The sequence below is a fragment of the Sebastes umbrosus genome, chromosome 12 (genome assembly GCF_015220745.1).
Source record: "Sebastes umbrosus isolate fSebUmb1 chromosome 12, fSebUmb1.pri, whole genome shotgun sequence".
Taxonomy (NCBI): Eukaryota; Metazoa; Chordata; class Actinopteri; order Perciformes; family Sebastidae; genus Sebastes; species Sebastes umbrosus.
The window spans coordinates 11519192-11534661 of NC_051280.1; the positions used below are offsets into that span (position 1 = coordinate 11519192).

The 15470-nt window shown below is 43.0% G+C and overlaps 1 protein-coding gene across 1 annotated transcript in view; it reads left to right on the forward strand.

Annotated features, from left to right (window-relative positions):
• Positions 1 to 15470, forward strand: part of skila (SKI-like proto-oncogene a) — a 35901-nt gene that overhangs the window by 6849 nt on the left and 13582 nt on the right. The gene's annotated exons all lie outside the window — the stretch shown is intronic.

Genomic DNA, 15470 nt, shown 5'->3' on the forward strand with positions numbered 1-15470 from the left:
TAAAAATCTAATCAAGTTTGGAAAATGGTCACAGGCCTCAGCCGCAGTTCAATTCACCACTGAAATTTATTGAGCACCAGCTCACAGCCTATCCTGTGCACTACAAGCCCACATTTAATTTCCCACCCCAGCTGCAGCTTGTTATGTTTGACCGTTTCCTCGGTAGGGGTGGGGAAAAAAATTGATTCAACTATGTATCGTGATTTTTAAATAAATATAAAACATGATATGTCCCTTATAAATTAAAAGAAAATACCACTAATTTGTGATGAAAATGTCTTTATTCTTTGATTTTTGGGTTGCTGGAAAAACATTAATAAATAATGCCTGACAATGACTGATATATTTGACTTCAGGACATCTCTGACTATATACATGCTGAAAATCACACACTTTAATGTATTAATTTAGATATTTTAAGTCCCCAGAAGTGTATGATTCAAATTTTCCCAGGGTCTAGTCTTAAAAAAGTAAATCATATCGAATCGCAATACATATTGAATCGGCACCCAAGTATCGTGATTGTATCGAATCGGGGGATAGGTGTATCGTCCCAGTCCTATTCCTCGGCTTGGACTCATTTCCCACCTCGTCACCAGAAGAAGATAATGCGCTGCTGTAGGACTGATGTGCGCTAGCCACAGCAGCAGGCAGCAGAGATACAGTGGAACCTCTGCCACGTTGCCAACAGCCTCATAGACTAAACAAAGTGCCTACCACCCTGTGGGCTTTAAAAGAGTCCAGGACTGACAGCCTGTTTGCATGTTCACTGTTCTCAGGCCCCACCCCGCCCCCACTCTCAGGACGTCAGACCAGTTTGCTGCCTCTAAGGAAAATGAGCACGATAACAAGTGAAAGAGAGGGGGACTATAATGGGCTACGAGTTCAAACAAGACTGTAAGAAGAGAGAGTTGCTTGGATCGTAACACATCTGACTAGCTTGCCTGGGTTGTTTTGCGTGAGACCGGAATAATGAGGAGTCTTGGTATTAATTAATCGATGTGTTGATGAGAAGATTAACAGTCCACTGTCTGGTCTCCCTGGGAGACAGTCAGACGAGCAGGTTGTGTGTGTGTTAGGGGCAGGGAGCAGGAGGCGAGGGAAGTATACTGTAAAAGGGTTGTGGGAGACTAGTGCCAGCCTTGTGCGTGTTGTGTGCAAGCAGAGAGATCGCGTTTGCATTTGAAAGGCTCTTCTGTGCCGCCTTCCCGGTGGGAACGGTGATTAATGAAGATATAAATGGAGGGACCCAGAGACGGAGCTTACCATAGGAGCACCATATATACACAGCAGACTCACACACATGTACACACACCATATAGGCACTTAGACTACCTCTGTCGTATTTTCTCCCACAGCCCTAGTCTCCCAGACAGGGAGATAAACACTGGATATCAAAGGCGTGTCATGAGTCCCGCTGGGCTGCCACCCGGCACATCCACAACACATTAAGCCCAACCACTACACTGATCAATAATGCATGATGTTGCAAACACAGAGAAATCATGGGAGACTCGTCGGCCTGTACGATTAAAGTAATCCCCAGCTCTCCACTTTGCCAGTAATTTATTTGCGTGTTTGGTAATGGCTCGTCATTTCCATATGGAAGTGATTCTGCCTGTTTCGTTGGTAGAGTGTGTCTTTTTTTTTTTGTCAAACGACCCCCACGTGCTTAATTGCACACAACAATGGCAGCCAAGTTAAGCGCGGCTGTGGCCCATGCTAGTTTTGACCTTCAGCCTACGCACCAGATGAAAGCAGATAGCACGGCAAACCACTGTGAGATGTGAGAACTTGCCAAGCTCGGATAGGTGATTACTTGCCCTGTAAGTCCTTTTATTTTGCAGCTTTCACCTTTGCTCCACTAACATCAAAAGCCCTCCAACTGTTTCTTTTCCTTCCACTGCTGGCAGCCTCTATACCCTGTAAATCCTTATCTCACCAGGGGCCTGACTGATGTTGCTCAGGGCAAGGCAGTAAAGTTAGCACCTGGGAAACCGACTGCATTAGTGAAGGTGAAACAAGTGACATTTTGTGGTTTGCCCAGTCTTCAATCTCTTTCTGCCTCTACCTTGACAAATGTTGATGTGTTTATCTCACCGCTATTCCCACCTGCAGCGATGCCGCTCATGGGAATCGTCTGTCTTGCTGATATTTCTTAACATGCAGTCTTCTTTGCCTCATACCCCTCAGGGGTCCGTACCAGCTCATCTAGATCCTGTAAATACAGGACTGTTTCCCTCTGGATCCTCAACAGCCCCTCTGCACCTCTTTACAGCGTAAACTAAGTAGTAGACAATCCTCGAGGTTGTTGACCTCCAGATGCAATTAATTACCTAACTGCTTTCACAAAACGTATATTTTTATGTGAGGATACTTCAGCTATGGAAGCCTAATTAAGGATCGCATGTGTTGAGGATGGGGAGTGCACTTCAGCATCCTTGCATGCAAGCTAGCTACTAGTGCTTCTTAATTGTCCCCAAGCAACGGAGTGGTGTGTGCTAGTGTGTGCGACTCTTGTCGAGCATGTGGCACTGATTCTCGCTCTTTGCGTGTCCAGCTCTCTTTTTTTCTGGTTCGCTGTTGCTCATATTAAAACAGCCTTGCTGCTGGGGCGACTTGGCCCGCATGGAGCCTCGTTGCCCTTGACTTTATCCTTTGAAGAGTGAAGCATTGCCTTGTGGTTTACAGTCTGGCTACATTTTAACTAGTTCCTATGACAAGTGCACTTTGTTATGCCAGACATTTTCTTTGTCATCAGGATCAAAATTTACCGGCTGAGACACATCCTGATCCCTGATGAGGCCATATGTACAGTAGTTCTTCAGAAGACTGACTCATGTTGAGAGAACAAATCTAGCCTCCGGCCAAATGATGGTGAAATTTGGCACGGTTGTCTTTTCTGCTGCCTGATTTATCAGACAAGGCAGCAGACTTATTTTCTATTCTGTAAAGCACAAAAGAATGGAAGTTACTTTTGTAATTTTGAAACCAAAACTCAAACTTTTTGTGTCATCAGAGGCAAATGACAGAAAGCCAGACTGTGACTTCACCCTGACGTATCCATATGATGCCATTTCTTATTAGAGAGATGACACACACACACACACACACACATATACACACAGTAGCGCGGGATTCTGTGCTGACGAAACAGTGCGCAGTCCATGATTAAAGAAAGTCAAAGGGTCAAACACTGCCAGAAACACACACACACACACACACACACACTCAACCACCATCAGCAACTTCCTCCCGTCACCACGCCAACCCTATCCTGCAGCGTGAGTCACGATGCTCAATCAGTGCTGCGGTCTGCTCTCCACTCATCAGCGTCACCGTGGAGCCAGGACAAAGATTTATCGCCGTCCCGGTCTCTCACACAGTCTGTTTGATCTACGCCCAGGTGTGTTCACTTACAGCTCTGACTCAACCGTAATGACATTTACCAAACCCAACTGCGCTTTTCTTGGGCTGCTGTCAAGTCTGCCTCAGACAGTGACTGTTTTAATGAAGGATGTCTGGTGATCAAGTGTGTGTGGACTGTGGGTTCACCTGTCTTGGTTATTTTGGTTAGGGCATGATTGTCCATAATTTATTGCAATTAACAGTAAATTAATCGCACATTTTTGATCTGTTCAAAAATATACCTTAATTTGTCAAGTATTTAATACTCTTATCAACACGGGAGGGGGCAAATATGCTAACTTTATGCAAATGTATCTATTTATTTATTATTAATCTATTAACAATACAAAACAATGACAAATATTGTCCAGAAACCCTCACAGGTACTGCATTTAGCACAAAAATATGCTCAAATCATAACATGGCAAACTCAAACTCAAACTCCCGACAGGCTACAACAGCTGTCAGTGTGTCAGTGTGCTGACTTGACTATGACTTGCCCCAAACTGCATGTAATTATCATAAAGTGGGCATGTCTGTAAAAGGGAGACTCGTGGGTACCCATAGAACCCATTTTCATTCACATATCTTGAGTTCAGAGGTCAAGGGACCCCTTTTGAAAATGGCCATGCCAACTTTTCCTCACTAAAATTGAGCCCGCTACAACCAAAGAATTGCAAGTTGTGTTAATGCATTAAAGAAATTAGTGGCATTAAAACAAATTTGCGTTAACGGGTTATTATCGCGTTAAATTTAACAGTCCTAGTTTTGGGGCAATAATATCAGTACAGGCAAGACGGAAATTAATAACCTCCTCAAGCCAAATGCTGGCTGATTTCTGTTTAGGTTTTGAAGTTCTTCTTTTAATAATTCAGGTTAAAAGTGAATGTATCTAATGCATTTTGTAGTCTACAAGCCATTGTGAAAGTAGAGAGAATGGTCATCAGAGACTTGTTTTGAAAAACAGAGCTTGTGACAGAGAGAGAGAGAGAGAGAGACAGAGTCATGGTAGCTGATGGATTTGCATTACGCTAGCTGTGTGTGTGTGTGTTTGTGTGGGAGAGACAGGCGAGCCCGAGGGGCCTGGACAGCAAAGCCAAGCTGCCCATGCAGAGACGAGCAGGAGAGGCTTCAAACAAGCTCCTGCATGTAATATGGATGAGACCGGAGATCCCTGCAGAACAGTTAGAGGACCCAGGGCCTGTTTGGATTTAACTGTCTCTCTTTCCATGTGCGCGTGATAGATTTTACCCTGCGAGGCGTTCTGGCCAGGTGGAGTTCTCTTTTTGTCGGGCTGTGACTATAATATCATGGGTCATCCCCCTTACGCTCTCTCTCTGTTTCTTCAGCCTTCCCTCCGTCTTTCTCCACCCTCTACTCCCCACCCCCCCGGCCTTGTTGCAGACAGCGACGACCAACCAAGCATTGACATTTCTGCAGTATTTCACATTACAGCAGAGCAGCCTCCTGTGCTGAGGAAGAAGTAAACAAACCGCCGATCGATCTACGGCCGCGTACGAGGGCCAGTAAAGAAGGGTTCTAGCCAGCTCTTGCATTTAAACATTTAAACACTTGCTTATTTAACCGTGAAGCTTGTGAGTTGTTTTTTTAAAGATATAGCACAAGACTTTTTATTTCCCCCTTTCACTAAGAGACAGTGGCTAATTATAGTGTCTGATTGCTTTAAGACTAAAATGGCAATCAGGCCAAATGATGAGGTTATTGTTGCTGGCTGATTATAAAGTACATATAGCTACTGAATGGCTGTTAGAAACAGGCGTCAGCTTGTATTTTGAGGCATTTTAGTTGATACTGTTTAATGTATTGCAAAGACAGAGGGTTGGGCAGTGTCTCCATTTTGTGTTTTCTCTCTGTAGTGATAGCAGAGCATTACTGGCTTGCTGACAGCCTCTCTCGGCTTTCAGTCTGCTTAGCAACGCTCGTCCTCTCTGCAGCTCTCTCACTCCCCCCCTGTCTCCAAGCACTCTGAGTTGTTTCATCCATTCGAATAGTAAGCTGAGTTCCCTTATATAGAAAACCAGGCAGCTGATTTGTGTTTTCGGTGGTGGTGTGTGTGTTTCTCTCCCTAATTGCGAAATTTGAACCAGTAACCCACCTCCAAAAAAGCGTCCCATGACAGCAAGCTTCTCTAGAGACTTTCTCTTTCGTTTTTAGAGATGGTAACGCACATACACACATACACACACACACACACACACACATCGGCCCAGATGAAGCTCAAACGTTGAGTACAGTCATCTACAGACAAGACAAGAGCCCACTGGCCTCGTTCTCAGTCGATGTGTCCTCCAGGGAGAATGAAGTGTGTCTTAGCTTGAGTCTGTATGCGTATTTGTGCACGACAGTTGTGCTTGCAGTAAACTACGTCATCCTCCTACACTGCTGTTTGAAAGAGCAGTTGTTTGATCGGATGTCTGTTTACTTGCATGTTTACTGTGTGTGTATGTGTGTGTGTCTGTCCCCTGGCCTGGTTGACTCACATAGGTGAGCCCCGACAGCTTTGGTAATTAACGCTCTGGGGGGCACTGGGGAAGGAAAGTGGAGCACACGCACACTGAGCTGCTAGAGACGGTAAGCTGCGCATGTATATGCAGCTAGTATGCTCTCTTGCGCACGGATGATTTTTAAATGCCCTTCACTGACTCAAACGCGTTTCCTTGTGCATATGTGTGCATGTAGATGTGGCCACATTTTGATACAGGCCTGTAAAGCTTCATGTCAAACCTAATGACATGAATTGGGAGAATGTGGGGTAGATGTATGTATTTTAAGAGTCAGGACCATCATAATATTGCTTTGAATGTGAAATGACCTGGTAAGAAATAGAAAGAATACACTTCTCAGTTTTTTCTTCGCTGTTGCTGGAAGGGTAAACAGGAAATTTCAGATCTCGTAAATCTCTCAGCTGTGTGTCTTTCACAAGGCTGAATCGTATTTGCGTTCTCATAAAGCTGCATGATTATGGCTGAAATGATGCGATGCTTCGTCTGTTCATGACTATTAATCACAGTACTTGAGGTTGAGGATTTGAAGTGTGACATAATTTCGTTGTACTTCCCTCTGATGTAATGTCTAGACAGTTTACAGTTGCAACATGGATTTGAGTAATGTTACAACATGGATTTGAGTAATGTTGCATCCTTGCTACGAGGGCTACAACAAACGATTATATCTGGCATTATTGATTAATTAATCATATAGTTTACCTTTTTAATAGTATACCTTCTGAAGTTACCAGAGTTCAAAGTGATGTGTTACTTAAACTTGCTTATTTTGTCTGTCTAACAGTAAAAAACAAAACAAAATGGTTATCATGATGAGGCTTTTCTACTTGATAAATGACTTAAATGATTAATGATCAGAGTTGTCATGGTTTAGTTTTCTAATCAATCAGCACTAATCGTCTCTGTGATAATTACGGCAACTAGATGCATTATATTACTCAATCTAGGAGCCATATTAGCATTTTAAAATGAGTGAAAATAACTTTGCTGGGACAAATGTGGAATGATTTTGTGTAGTGTTTTTTTAGAGCTAAAACAATCAGTCAATGAATTGATCAGAAAATTAGTCTGCAACAATTTTGTTAATTGATTAATCCTTAAATTAATTTATTAAGCAAAAACACCAAATAATTCATTGGTTCCAGCTTCTCAAAGGTGGATATCTGATGATTTTTCAGTCTTCTATGATAGTATGTTGAATATTTTGGTTTTTTTGGACTGTTGGTCAGACAAACAAGATATCTAGAGACATCATTGTTTCCCCATTTACTGACATTTCATAGACCAAACGATTAATTGATTTATAAAATAAAATAATTGGCAGCTTAATTGATAATTAAAATAATCCGATTTTTCTTTCACTACTTAATAATAGGGGTGAAAAATCACAATTTTCATCATAATACGATATTATATTGATTCTTTGGACAACGTAAAGATAGCTGTTGTTTCCTGTTGGGCTTCAGTTTGCTATGTTATGATTTGAGCATATTTTTTATGTTAAATGCAGTACCTGTGAGGGTTTCTGGACAATATTTGTTATTGTTTTGTGTTGTTAATTGATTTCCAATAATAAATATATACATATATTTGCATAAAGCAAGCATAATTGCCCACTCCCATGTTGAGTGTATTAAATACTTAACAAATCTCCCTTTAAGGTACATTTTGAACAGATAAAAAATGTGATTTATCGCGATTAACTAGGGAATGTCATCATCCTTATCGGTCCAGATCGATGTACCGTTACACCCTTCTTAATATTAATAATGTGTACTGTGTCATACTGTAGATGCTCTCTGTGTGTGTGACGTGGGGGTGGGGGTTACCTTGCCCTGCCTAGTGTATTCCAGTCAGACAATTTGTCCATTCATGAGGTAACGTTATTACAACCCTCTTCATGCACTGCTGTGAATATAGACTGGAAGCCGCCGCCTGGGATTTGACTGTGAAACATGAGAAACGGAGGAAGAGAGGGAGGCAGGGAAATGAATAGAAAAATTGATCGAGAGAGCTTAAAGAGACTGCTTTTTATGTGAAGGACCATAGAGAAATACTGTAGCTGGTTTCCAAATTTAGCTCCTGTCTGTGGTAAAGAAGCAGTAGGTGGACAGTTGCATTTATTAGGGGGAGATTCCTCACAATCACTTTAATAACTTCATTTTTTTCTCCATCGACTCCCATTAATTGTTTGTCCGCTGGGTGCCATTGGCTGTGGTCTATCAAGGCTGTGGTGTGTGGATTGTAAAATGGCTGACTGTAGCTGTGGAGGAAGGAGCTCAACACGTTGGCAGGGAGGGGAAAGGCTGTGTGTTTGACGTACGTGTGATGACTGTCTAGACAGAGTGCCCATGTGGCGCAAAAATGTGCCCTAGGCCCGAAGCCAAAGCAAGCCGGGAACGAACCTGTCCTTATCTGCCTGCGTGTGTGTGTGTGTGCGCGTGTGTGTGTGCGCGTGTGTGTGTGTGTGTGTGTGTGTGTGTGTGTGTGTGTGTGTGTGTGTGTGTGTGTGTGTGTGTGTGTGTGCGTGCGCGTGTGTGTGTGTGTGTGCGCGTGTGTGTGTGTGCGTGTGTGCGCGTGTGTGTGTGTGTGTGTGTGTGTGTGTGTGTGTGTGTGTGTGTGTGTGTGTGAGTGAGACTCTGGCATGACTAGTCTGGCTGATGCTTATCAGTGTGCTTGTCTGGCTCTGTTCTTGCTCTTTGTGTTTGGAAAGAGGGAGGAACAGGTGTGTGTGTGTGTGTATGTGTGTCTGGGGGAAGGCACAAACAGACAGACAGTCACATGGTGTCTGTTTGTCTCCTCATCTGTCTTGGCTGTCTGCCTGTCCTTTTTTCCCCTCTTTCCTGTTTACCTCTCTGCCACCTGTTTGTCTAACTGTTCCACCTGTCAGACCTGTCCTCATCTGTGCCCTCGTCTGTTTTTATCACCGCTTTATCTTTATCTCTTTCTCCAAGGCTAAAGTGAAAGAAAAAATAAATTGAGTAACCTTCTCGGCACATACAGTAGGAGATACAATATTTTCCTTCCTTTGAGCACTAAGTAAAGGGTCGAACACTCTGAACACTCTGAGCAGAAGACATGAAAAGATTATTGCAGGCTCTTGACTTGAAGTGATCGAGGAATATGCCGCCTTTGCATGTTCAAATATATATGACTTTTTACCTTTATTCCATTGTACACAAAAGTATAACTAAAGCATTCACAGCAGATAACTAGTTAAGAACTAAGCATGTAGACTCAGTCATCTCTTTAGACAGTGCTGAGTTAATCAGAGAGTATCCGCCAACCAAAAAAAAAAGTGTATTCCTTTAAATGCCCCACTTTGCTGCATGGTTCCCTTGTGGGCTGTTATTGATTTGGCTGCTGAAACAAAGTACGGCTCCCAGTCCATGGATAAATGGCTTATTGGATTAAGACTTTCATATAAAGGCCTCTAGTGTATGTGTGTGTGAGTGTGTGTGGTTGGGGGAAGCAGGTAGGACCACCAGAGCACTAGTCTCCAGTAAAACGCATACAACGCGAGACTCCAAAGACGGATGCACCTCTATTTTATACATCAGATCTTCACCGCAAGCAAAAGGCTACACACTATGTAGATCACTGGTTCCCAACCTGTGGGCCCCGACGCCCTATAACGGATGCAACCTTTTTAAAAAAATATATATTGATCTTTATCTCAGCATTTCATTCATTTCTGTGTAGAAAACTAAATTAAATTGTTATTTTTCAAGTTTAGAGTATTATTTAAAATATAAACAGGATAAGGGCACGGTGAAGACCTGAACACAAGTTATATTCATAGAGCTTTCCCTCTCTGCTAAACAGCCTCGTCCTCCATTAGAAAAGTACGCAGTTAAAACAACCAAAGAGCTGATAGAACTACGGCAACAGTTAATCAGTTGTTTTGTACCGTTATTGTTATACATTGAATATAATATGAAATATCCATAAAAATACGTCACTTAGTCAGGGAAAAGATCCCTTAAGGAAAAAGGTTGGGAACCACTGATGTAGATCAATGTTTGGGGAAACTTTGAGGATAAAGTGACGTTAGAAAGAGAAGACATGAATAAGTTTCTGCGACACACATTCAGGCAGGCGAGAATCTTCAATATCTTGCTTGTTGCATGGTTCGGGCCAGGAAGTATATATCTACGTATCTGTAGCTTGATCTTTGACACAGTCAACGACTGCAGCAGAACAGGATGTGGTTTAGAAACAGACAGGGCGTGACTGACTGTCTCTGTGTGTGTGTGTGTTCCTCCTTTCCTCCCTCACTGTCTGAGGCCGAATGAAAAGGCACCCAAATAAAGGCTGTTTACTTCCTCCTGAGAGAGGAAAAAGGAGAATGAGCTGCATTACTCCGTCCTCCTCTGCTGCAAGCCGCCATCCCTTCCCCTCCCCTCTTACTGAATGCCAGGCTCATGAATGGCTCAGAGGGGGAGGAGGAGGAGGAGGAGGAAGAGGGAGGATGGGGTGGTACAGTTATGTTTGGTGAACCCCTCTGTTTCTGTCCCATGAGCGAGATTGTGGCGTTTGCCTGGGGTTTGTTTCAGTTTTCATACACGACCGCTGACGCCCGGGTTTCAACAGATGTGAAGACAATTGGGCCCAACAGTGTATATGTTGTACGGCACAAAAAGGGATTTAAATAGATTTTAATAGCACACACACACACACACACACACACACACACACACACACACACACACACACACACACACGAGGCCTTCTGCTGCTCTGGGATGAAAGGTCAGACCAAGGCGTGCACACTTTTTATTGTGCCCTAGATAAGATTTGCCATTAGGCTTGTTGAGACTGGAGTTTTACAGTGTTATCATTTCAGTAGCATATTCTCTAAAGAATCCACTCATGCTGCCAGCTAAAAAAAGGAGCACACTGATCCTGGAGATAAAGTTGTATCTAGGGCTGCAACTAACAATTATTTTCAACAGTTAATCTGCAGATTATTTTCTCTGTTAATCTTTTTAGCTATAAAATATCATAAAATGATTACCACAATTTCCCAGAGCCTAAGGTAACATCTTCAAATGTGTTGTTTTTTTCTGAACAACAGTCCCAAAGCCAAAATAGAAGTAGAAAACCTGAAAATACTCAAGAAAATATTTAGCATTTTTGCTTGAAAAGTGACTCAAATACAACTAATCAATTGATCAACTTATTGTTTCAGCTCTAGTTGTCATCCCTGCAGCGCTCTATTTACATTTGATTTATGACATGTTCAGTTTATGATTTGTTAGGGAATGTTCGGACGATTGTATTTCCTACTCTCCTAAATTAAAAAAAAGTGCCGATTCGCTCCATCCATCCGATTTGCTCCGATATGCTCCATCCATCCTGCTCCACGCATCGCTGTAGTGTGTTTGTGATGTGGGGGGATGAGCTGTGAATGTGTTTTATTATACATGTATGGCGACAGCATGTGTATTTATAGCCTGTAGCAGTGTGTGTGTGTTTATATGCACTGAGACCGCAGTCATCTGGAGTGTCCATGTGACTGAGGCGAGCTTGACCTCGGACTTGTTTGCACTCTACGTGTCAGCCTGTGTGTTTATGTTCCTTTAGATATGAAACCTATGAATAACACCAAGAGTAGAAACTAAACCAGATTCCTCTTGTTGTTTGTGGGCACGAGCAGAGACTTGCAAGAGCTGAAAAAGACCTACTTATATCCTCTGCGGTCTTCTGCTACGAAGAAATTGGCTATCTGTCAACATTCTGCGAAGTTGAAAGCCTTCACTCCAATCAGAAATCAGCTCTTCATGAATGATACGGTGGTGCTTACACTTGCAAAGCCAATTATGAAATCTAACGCTCTCAGCATGAGTTTCATTTCCAGCTTAAAAAATTACTTAAAATGACACTGAATGTCGTCCTCTATTTCAACTGCCCCATTTGCAGTGAATATCCAGCTAAAAAAAGGAAGAGGCAACAAGTATGCACGGTGCAAATTGGATGTTAGTGCTTTGCAGTGGGAAGCACAGATGGAGCTCACGGTAGAAACACACGGCCGCCACTGAAGTGCATTTACTCTCCGCCTGCGTGTGCCAGACTGTGTATGGTAATGTACGATCATAGCTGTCTGTGGAGTAGAGTGGTGCTTGTTATTGTTGGATTTAACAGCACTCAGGCTACACACAGAAAACACTTTCTGCTCCATTAATGCGTCTGCTGTAGAAATGTCACGTGTGCTAATGGTCCGTGGGACTAAACTGGGGCTCTGAAAATGGGTCATTGTAAAAGTTCACATGGCCGCGTGTGTCTAGAGCAGTGTGTTTCATCTGGTTATATAGTGGTGGGATGAGCTGTGTGGCTGCAGCGGCAGGCAGGCTGCTGGTGATTAGGAACAACAGGGCAGAGTTCAGCCGAGCGAGTGTGTGGAATGCTAATCCACATTGTCATAAGGCGAGCTTCAGCCTGACAAAGGGCTGGAGACATGGGGGGGGGGGTTAGGGGCTGTTTGTGTGTACATGTGTGTGTGTTTGTGTGTCGCAGATAAGAGAGGTGCTTCATTATTATAGATTAGGTAGTAGCAGCGTGGTGTGTGTTAATAAAACAGGGCTGGGTGGTGTGGGCAGGTGGAAGGGACAAGAGAGATGGGCAACAGGGGAGGGAGGAAAAACAGCTGTGTTGAAATGTGCAAACGTTTGCACTCGCACACATTCATTAAGGAATAGAGCAGCAGGGATAATGAGTGTGTGTGTGGGCGGTGGGCGTTAAGCTGTCAACTGTCAGGTAAGCAGGAAATACAGGGAGACAGGCAACCATTAGTGGAACACACATATATGTATGTTTATATGTATGTATGTTCTCTATGTGGATACACACACACAAGCATGTAGACGCTTTTGTTGTTTTTGCACACAACTACCTTTTAATGAGCTGTCAGTAGTCTCATCAGCAGCGCGTCTGCTGTCGTCGGGGTCAAGCAGATGAAAGACCTCTGGATGACCTGGTGCTAATGTCAGTTTGGCCCCACGCTCGCTCTCCCTGTCTGTGTTTGTCTCAGACACACATGCACACACTTTTGCAGGGGGGGAAGTGACTGGTTTTAGATTGGAGGAATGTAGCAGCGAGTGCCATTAACACACACACATTCAGACAACCTTGACATTGGAGGAATCAAGCCAGTGACGACCCAGCTCGCCTCCACACCACCACTGCAGTGGGTTTATTGTTGTTTCTGTCAATTCTCCTCCCTCTTTCCCCTCCTTCCCTCTATCTCTGCCCTGTCCCATCATCCCACTCACTGTCTCACTCTCTCTCTCTCTCTCTCTCTCTCAGCCTCCCCTTGACTCCCTCCCTCCCTCGCTCTTCTTCAGTGCTGCAGTGCTGCCTTCTGGAGAAAAAAAGGGAAAAAAAACCAACCACGAGCGCTCGTAAACAGACGAGCCCCCTTCTACAGTATATACACACACAGAGACACACCTGGCTACGCATATGGCGCCAGCCTATTACATTTGCATGCACATGCTCATTCATCCATGTCGTTGTAAATAAGGGACTATCCCCTACATATAGTACACATGAATTCACACACAAACACACACATTAGGACTAGTTGTTATGGTAATTTATTAGTTATTAGTTATTTGTTAGTAGTTATTGTAGTATATAATAATAGTTATTTATTTTCTTACCGAGCTGAGACGATAGTCTCATGTTTGTGTGTTAAGTACAGTGCTGGAGCCATGTTTAGCATAGGGCTGGGCAATATATCGATATTATATCGATATCGTGATATGAGACTAAATATCGTCTTAGATTTTGGATATTGTAATATGGCATAAGTTGTGTTTTTTCCTGGTTTTAAAGGCTGCATTATAGTAAAGTGAAATACTTTTCTGAACTTTGACTGTTCTAGCTGTTCTATTATTTGCTATTACCCACTTATTCATTATATACACATTAATCTTGGGATTTCTTGATTTATTGTTCAGTCCCTTAAAATGTGACAAAATAGTGAAATAGTTATGATGAATACAAGCTAAAGCTGCCGCATAAGCTAGTAACTACTATGAATGTCAGGTGGCTAATACCTGGCTGTCACAGTAATTTGGCCGTTTTGTTCTGAGGCTGTTTAACTCTGGTAATGGCAGGGCCGATACTGTGCAGAGCAAAATCCTTTAGTCCAGCTGATGAAATGCTGTCCGTTTATTATTCACTCTATATGTGTGTGTGTGTGTGTGTGTGTGTGTGTGTGTGTGTGTGTGTGCATTCTGTGGATAAACGTTTATAGATGGCTTTAAGAGGCTAGTAAGTCAATTATTGATGCTTTCTACAACCTCTATCTCCATTTCTTCCTTCCTTCCTTCTACTCTCTGCTTTTGCACTTTTCCTCCCCATTGAATTCTCTTTTCCTGTTTCTTCTTCTCCTCCCACCTTCTCTTCTCTCTACACCCCCCTCCTCCATCTCTCTGTCTGTTGCTGTGGGCTACCTAGTGGTGCATATTTCGATGCTGGAAAGTCTTGTTCCTCTGGCGCCTGTGCTACCTGTCAGTTTGGTTGAAAGTGTGTATGTGTGTGAACTGCAGGCAGCCTGTGTGTAGTGTCAGGCCTGTCTGCTACAGATAAGCATCAACTCCATCAGCTTGTGGCCTCTCGCTGAGCGTGTCCTGGATTTGCTCAAAAAAAACACACACAACTAGAGGCAGAGCCAGCAGTATTTACTGAACACACATGGCTCGGAGGGCACGAAGCTGACACAATGAATCATAAACATTCGCCACACAAATATGTCTTCACATTGAGAGAAAGGCTGACTCCAACCGTGTAGCATGTATACCAATGAATCACACACACAGAGGCACATAATGACAGGCCATGTTCTAGCCATGTTGACTACCATCTTGTTTTATTCATAGGCCTTCCTCAGTGCGCTCATTCAGCCTCCACTCTTATCCATTTTCCTGCTGCCTTCGTTTTTTTTCCCACACTGTATCACGGCCGACTCCACAGACGCCGTAGCTCACACGTGCTGCTCACTTTTAATGCCATTCGTCTCCATTTTCTATCTCTTGGATGTCATTTGTCTCTATTTCCTATCGTTTAAATGCCATTTGTCTTTATCATTCCCATCTGTGACCGTGGTTGTAATTTTTTTTTTTCGCTCACCAATTTCTTCCTCTCATTCCCACACTCCCTGACAGAGTCCGTGCATCATTTTAATTGTTCCACATATTCTAACAAATATAATCCATGCTGGAATCTCACTTTCTCTGTTTTTTTAATACTTTTATTGCAAATTACTCATGAATAATACATCCACAAAATGTCAATATATATTTGCAATTTTCTTTTCACACATCAACACTCGCATACACGCATATATACAAATACATACATGACTCTATACTGTATGTTATTCTCTCCATTTCTGTATTCTCCTGTATTGTTTCCTTCCATCTTTGAATTGATGGTCTTGAGGGTTTTAACCAGTTCCTAGTTGTTTGCTTCATGGCTGTGGCTCTGAGTATTCTATATAAATAACGGTCTGTTTCCTGTGTGAACTCAGGT